Raw genomic sequence first — 7,843 nt, forward strand, 5'->3', positions numbered from 1 at the left:
TGGCTCCTTTCACTTAGAGTTGGTCTGGGCTAGGTCCAAGTGAAATGAAATTATAGATTTGCTGAGTCACAAGGTGAATTAATGAGGGGTGAATGAACAGTCTCTTAGATGTAACATGGCTTATATTAGCTGATATCTTTTGGTTGCCGTAGCCTCACCTTTCATGCCTGATTGCAGGCTACTTAAGGTAGACGTGCCTTGCATCAATTTTGAAGGACCCACTTCAAATCCTAGAGTTAATCTCAGCTATTGGTTTGAAACTAACTCGATTGTTGGGATGTTGACATTTGTCTATCTAGCTATTTATAAGTACAATGGTTGTGAAAAGAGATTTGTTTGTTTCTTAAAAAATCCTCAAGTCTTAACCGAAAAAAGAGAATTTTGCCCCTTCTTCTTCTTCCGATGATCTTCTAAAGATATTCTGATGGCATCTTCTACCCTTAACGTTCGTCAGGGTTAGTTGGAGATGTTCCACTTGAAGGTGACGATGGCACAATTGAAGTTCTTCATGTCGACAAGGGGTCTCCGGCACGAGAAGAAGGGGTCAACCTTCAGCGGGTTGAGGCTGAGGCTTTTAGGGGAGGCGATATTCCAGTGGAGACAGAAGTCACAGTAGGGGCCGAGAAGGCTCCAGATACCCCCTACCAAGTCAAAATTTTAAGTTGGGTTATTAAGTAAACGAGAAGAAAGTTGAGGTTCGTTGTATTTTTCAAGCGTTCTAGAAAGGAATAAACTCGATCGCCGAACTCCATGCGTGTATAGTCCAGGAAGAACTCGTCTAAATAGGCATGCTATCGAACATTCATGATGACTTATAATGACAAAGGTAATTACTCTAGTTGTTCGAGTTGTTTTTAAAGGGGGCCAACTTAACAACGTGTGTCTAGTCGGTTACACGAGTTGTCGACCCGTTGAGTTAGTTGCACATGATGGCTGGGCCCCAGTAGAGATTTGAGTAGTCACCCATTGGCGAATTTCAAGTAGTAGTTATGGGGGAAAAGCAAAAGGTTGCTGATGAAGAGATTTTTTGACATCATTGAGGGTTACGTGTTACTATCGTTTTGATTCTTGCATGGAGTGGCGTGTTAAGAAAAGAGGTGGTGCTTCATTTCTTGTGAGGCCCGTTCGGTTTCCGAGGTTGATATCATTCATCCGTTTAGAAATGAGTTGATTGTCCTGATTTGGACACGTGTCTCCGTCAAGTTCTATATATATATCACTTCACTATGAAGGATACTTTTTCCAATAGCCCGAGCCTTATCGTCTTTTCAATTCTCTCTCAAACAAGTTTGCGTTAGATGCCAAGATCTGCCATGGCCTCCCACGCTCCTACTTCTGTTTGCAACGAGATGGGGATTGACCTTCTTTGTCCCTTCTGCTCAAAGCTCTGTGTGACGGAGTTCGAGGATTATTACAGGCGTTTGATCTCCCCAAGGTATTTACTTTGTCAGTGCCAGAGATGGCAGAGTCGGTGTATCATCATGGTAGCGATAGGCTACCTATGTACTTGAAACACCTGGAGTATAGGCTCCAATTGACCCTCCACCCCATCATCCACCAAACTTGTGAGGCTCTGGGGGTATCTCTAGTGCAGATTGCACCCAACTCCATTTCTAGTATGGTTGAGTTCATGGTGATCTGTCACCGTCACCGGGTTGGATTTGATCCGAGTCTACGTCTGCTCGGCTACTTCGTCAGTGTTAAGACTATGAAGGAGGGACACTATTTTTTTCCATATCGTGGGCGGCCCTAAGCTACTGTCAAACATCTCTGATTCAAACAAGGATTGGAAGGAGAGGTTCATGTGGGTTTTTTGAGCTGACCCCATATTGTCTTGTCCTACGTGGCCAGAGATCAGGAAGGACGTACTGAGGCGAGCCTGCTCTCGTCTAAGGAGGGATGACAACTAGAGAAGATCCAAAACTATACTGGATCTCGAGAGTAGTAATCTCTTCGAGACTGCTTCACTTTAAGTGGCCGACAAATCTAGGGTTCCTTCTACTGAAGCTGATACTATCCGGGTGACGGTCTTAGCTCTACCCCTAGACCCCTTGAAGAAGAACCTATTAAAGAATCTAAAGGGGGAGGATTTGACTGCTCGAAGCAGGGTTTGACTATGAGGCCCAAAAATGGCTAGGGGGAGCTAGACGTCGAAGAATTAAAAATGATGGCAACGAAGGCTGCCAAATTCACAGCTTAGTTAAGAGGGCCAAGTTCTACCGCTCAGGCTGAGAGGTATGAGAAGAGGTAGAAGAGGATGTGTAGAGGTCGTGAGTCTCAAGGGAGAATCGATCCGACTTGAGTTAACTTAGCCGAAGTAGCAAATGTCGATGTTTCACCCTCGAGCTCCTAGGATGGCCCAGATCCAGACATCTCTCTCTTCAAAATGGTTGAGTCTACTCATAGGCCTGGCAAGGATCCTATCGAGTCATTGACTACTGTCACCAAGGAGGCGACTCAGCTCTAGGTAGTTGATGAGCAACTGAGGGATGATGCAATTTTGGTCCCAAGCGGCGCCTCTCAGTGGCCTTTCCGTCACCATGTTAACGAGCTCGACCCCTAGGTGTGGGGGAATCTTAGAGATACGCTAATGGGTGTGTTGGGGCAGGCTTCATGCATAGAGAGGAGTTTCTTGAGGATGTCAAGTTCATCCCCAAGAAACCTCTTGATAATAAGAGTTCAGCCTTGGAGTCTGAGATGGCTTAGTCCAGAGCGCTGGAGCAATTATCCCTTCCTAGGGATGACGAGATCCTGGGGGTGATGCCCAGCATCCACCTCCACCAATCTCTTAGGGGCTATTTGCTTCAAAAGGCTCTAATAGAGTAAGAATTATTCTCTTGACTCGACTATGCCTAAAGACTTCCTGTGAATCTTAAAAGGGTGCTAGGGGACGAGAGAAGGGCTAAGGAGGTGACCGAGAGAAAAATTATCATTTTGAAAGCTGAGCGGGAGGTTTAGAGCAGCAGTAAAAGCAAATGGCATTAGGAATTGAAGATGATAGAAACCATGATTCAGGAGATCTAGGGTCATTGTGCCAAGCAATCAGCCACCATTACTAAACTGAAGGAAGAGCTTGGTCATTACCAGCATGAGATCATCGAGCGGGATGACCAAATCAAATATCTGCCTGAAAAGGTCGAGGGCAAGAAGCGAGCGAGAATAGATGCTCATGAATGCGCTTGATCTGATCGATTGGCTGTTGACAATCCGAGGCTCGATATCGAGAAGGAGCGGTCGACCCACAATGCATCTCTAAATGTCATCCGATTCCTAGAAGCTCGTCTCACTTTTTAGAGTCGGAAACTTATAGGGTGGAGATAGAGGAGAAATATAGCTCTGGTCCTCTAGGCAAAGTAGAAGTGTTGTTAGCCTACAAGACAGGTTTTGACTATTTTCTGGCTTTACTCCCTCATGAGTCTTGGACAGCCCCAGACCGCATTTATTACTCCTCCCGTGTTTTTAACTGTCTTGATATTTTAAAGGACATAGAGACAAGGGGATGGGGAATAATGTTGGATCTGGGGGATAGGGATGAAGGAGATGAGTCGGAAGATGACCAAGGTGAGATTGCTCCTACTACTATTCAGCCGACCCCTACACCTGAGTCAAGTACTGCCATTCCAAGTCCAACTCCTGACACGATCCAAGCTCCATGACGATGTCTTTTGTATCACCCCCTTCTTTTTTTCTTTTTCTTTTTTGTAAATATAAATGTAAATGATGATGTAAATTTTATGAGATATGCATGAAATTTTGATTTGTTTGTCTTTCCCATTTGCGTATGCTTGTGTTATCTTATTTGTGTCATTCTTTATAGTTTTGCTTCATTGAGGAGATTGGTTGTTTGAAACGAGTCGGCCCTTTGAGTTAAGGTGACTCAGATAGGAGCAGGGCATGTGGTGATTTGATCTTGTACTCCACTTGGTGGTGGTAGAGTGCATTGGTTTTATTCAAGTAATTGATACTAAGATCTTTTTGTGTCTGTCGAGCAAGGAATGCATTGGTTTTATGCCGAGAGGATACTAGGATCTTAGGTAGAGCGCATTGGGCTTAAGTAGGTGCCAAGGTCTTTAAGTTGGGGTTGACCAAGTTGATGATATGCCTTGGTTTTACCTAAAAAGGTACCGAAGTCTTTTGGTATGTGCCTTGGGCTTAGATAGATGCCGAGGTCTTTTAATACGTGCCTTGGGCTTAGGTGGATGCTAAGGTCTTTTAGAGTTGACCAAGTGAGACGTGCCTTAGTTTTATCCTGAGAGGGCACCAAGGTCTTTTGTTGACGACATGCCTTAGTTTTATTCGAGTGATACCAAGGTCTTTTGTTGATGGTGTGCCTTGATTTTACTCATGTGATACCAAGGTCTTGGCGAGTTGACTAAGCAAGGTGTGCCTTAGTTTTATCCCGAGAGGGCACCAAGGTCTTGGGTTGTGAGTTGCATCGACTGGTCTTCATGCCTTGGGTTTATTCGCAATGACACCAAGGTATTAAGGTATGTGCCTTGGACTTAAGCTGGTGCTAAGGTCTTAAAATGATTTGACTAAGTTGTAGTGACTCATCTTTTTGTTCCTGTGAGAAGTTATGATACTGCTAGAATGGGGGCGAAATAGAGTTTAACATCCAAAGGATTTTATATCATGCGTGACATATGCAAACAAAATTATTAGAAATATTTCTTAATATGCTCGATGTTCCAAGGGTGTTACAAGACCCTCCCATTAGAGCTCCTTAATCGATAAGTGCCCGGGCGCACTTTTTTGATAATCGTGTAAGGCCCTTCCTAATTGGTGGCCAATTTTCCATGCCTGGTGTCCTTGTCAAAAGGAGCTTTTAGAAGGACAAGTTCATCGATGCTGAATCTTTAGGGTTGAACCTTGCTATTGTAGTGTTGAGAAATGTGCTGTTGATTGATGATCATGGATCGGAGAGCTCCTTCTCAGACTTCATCAATGAGGCGAGCCTAATTCGCAGCCCTTTGGAATTCATATCCTCATCAAAATGCTGTTGTTAGATAGTAAACATGTCGACTTCTATTGGGGCGATTGCTTCGGCTCCATTAACTAGTTTGAATGGGGTTCCTTCCGTTGAATTCTTATGAGTCGTGTGGTAAGACCACGAGATTGAAGGCAACTCTTTGACCAAATTCCCAATCGTCTTCTCCACCTTCTTCCTTAGGGGTTGAAGGATGCATTTGTTAGTAGCTTCTGTAAGCCCATTGCAGTTTGAGTGGGTGACTGAGGTGAACTTGAGGTGGATGTTCCAAATCTTTACAAAAGTTTCTAAAGCCTCCGCTATCAAACTGAGTGCCGTTGTTTGTGATGAAAGAAAGGGGAACTCCAAAATGGTATATGATGGATTTCCATACAATATTTGTGATGTTGCTCTCGCGTTGCTCTCGCCTATTTCAACCAAAGACTTGGCTTTGATCCATTTAGTGAAGTAGTCGATTGCAACGATCAGGAACTTCCGTTGTCCAGAAGCTATCGGGAGAGGGCCCAATATATCTAGCCCCTATTGAGCAAACGGAATTGGAGTCAGGATGGAGATGAGCTCCGTGACTACTGTTCTTAGGATGCTTGAGAAGATTTGGCATTTTTGGCATGAACAAACGAGTCTATTGGACTCAGCTATGATGGTAGACCAATAATATCATTGTCGAATGACATTCTGGGCTAGAGTTCTGGCCCCTGGATGATTCTCACAAGTCTCTTCATAGATTTCTGTAAGTACATAACTGGCGTCTGCTGGCCGAAGACATCAGAGATAGGGCCCCACACCACTATTAGACTATGACATTCGATAAAGCTGATTATCAAGCATGAGATATCTGCGAACATTCTTTTGTAAACTCCTAGCTTTAATGGCATTCACTGGTGAGGTTTCCTTTTTTAGACACTAGAAGATCGGATCTATCCAATAGGGTTCCGTAGAAGTCTCAGTCCGCATGACGGTTGGAGGGGTCTTCATAATGCTCGGATGCTTGAGGGTATTCATGTAAATGGGTCCTGCCTGGCCTCCTAAGTTGGTTGACCCGAGCTTGGATAAGGCGTTCACTCGAGCATTGATTGTGTGGGGGACTTAGAAGATTCTGAAATCTGTGAAGTTGGTCAATAGCTCCTTGACCACCTTTAAATATAAGACCATCCTTGAGTCTTTGGCTCCATAGTCTCCATTTATTTGGTGTACTACAAGTTGGAAATCAACCAGAATGTAGAGACGTTTGGCCTTTACTAACAAGGCAGCTCAAAGATCCACCAAAAGTGCTTCATATTCGGTCTTGTTGTTTGAGGCTAAAAAATCAAAAGCGATAGAGTGTTCATACGTTACCCCATCTGGGCTACGTAGGACCACTCCCGCTCCTCTGCTGACTTCTCCAGATGATCCGTCCACCTTTAGTAACCACCAAGAGGTGAATTTTGGTGAATCCTATTCAAGAGCGCGACTCACCCGAGAGGTAGATGCTTTGACAGTTTGAGAGGTTTAAGGCTTTGGTTGAGCTGGTGGAAGAGGCACAGATGGTTCATCATGGGCGGAGGTCAATTCAACGAGGAAATCAATGAGGGTTTGGGATTTGATTATCATCTTGGGTTCGAACTGTACGCCATACTCGCTGAGTTCGACTGAATACGCAACCATCCTCCCTAAAGTAGTGGGGCTGTCGAGTGCCTTCTTCAAAGGCATACTTGTCCGTAAAATGATAGTGTGAGCCTAAAAATAAGGGCGAAGTCTTCTAGCTGAAATGATGATGGTGAAGGAAGCTTTCTCAATAAGAGGGTAGTTGAGTTCGGTTGCCTTCAAGATCCTGCTAACATAGTATATCGACTTCTGTATAACCTCTTCTTCTTGAACCAAGACAGAGCTCACGACTTTAGGGGATATAGCCAAATGGAAGTACATGATTTCCCCTTCTCTGGTTTGGCTTAACAGAGGCTTACTACTGAGATACTTATTAAGGTTATTAAAGGCTTCACTGCATTCCTGTGTCCAACTCTTGTCTTCCTTCAACTCCTTGCTTCCTATCAAAGTTTTGAAAAAGGGGAGGCTCCTCTCAGTAGATTTTGAGAGAAAGCGACCCAATGCAGCTATCTTCCCATTCAACCTATGGACATCCTTCAGTGTGCGACGTTCAGGTAGCTGCTCTATGGTGGTTATCTTTTCTAGATTGATCTCAATACCTCTCTAGGTAATCATGAACCCCAGGAATTTTCTCAATTGCACTCCAAAAGCGCACTTGGCTAGTGTAGGCGTCTAAAAATGCCTATAGGTGTCCGTACACAGCTTGAGACAGAGAGAAGATGACGAACATCGTTATCCGAGTCTAAGAGGATTATCTGACGCCGACAAGCGCCTGAAGCAAAACGGCGAATCAAGTGACCTACACGCTCGACAGTCAGCTCGTGCGTGCCAATCAGCTCGCATGCGTCAATCAACATGCGCGCATCAATCAGTTCATGCGCGTCGATCAACACGCGCGTGACAATCAATTCGTGCATGTCGATCAACACGCGCACGTTAATCAGCTTACACGCGTCAGTCAACATGCGTGCGTCAAATCAAATATGTAAAACGGGAAAAAAATACAAGTCATGGAAGAACCGGAAAACACGAAAGTCAGCGAAGCCCAAAAGCGCGTCGCGCGGTACGGACCAAACCGACCCGCGTTTTGGCGGGTCGGCCAAAGCCGACCCGCGCCCCCGCGGGTCAGATCGACCCGTCGCGCTGTTTTGACCCCCTGATGTGCTTTTCGACGGTTTTGACGATTTTCTTGAGATCTTTTTAGTTCCAGAGGTTCCCAACTGACTTGATATCATCTACAAACATGGTTAGGCTGTTATTGACTAAAGATAA

This window comes from Asparagus officinalis, chromosome 8, assembly GCF_001876935.1.
Source record: "Asparagus officinalis chromosome 8, Aspof.V1, whole genome shotgun sequence".
Taxonomy (NCBI): Eukaryota; Viridiplantae; Streptophyta; class Magnoliopsida; order Asparagales; family Asparagaceae; genus Asparagus; species Asparagus officinalis.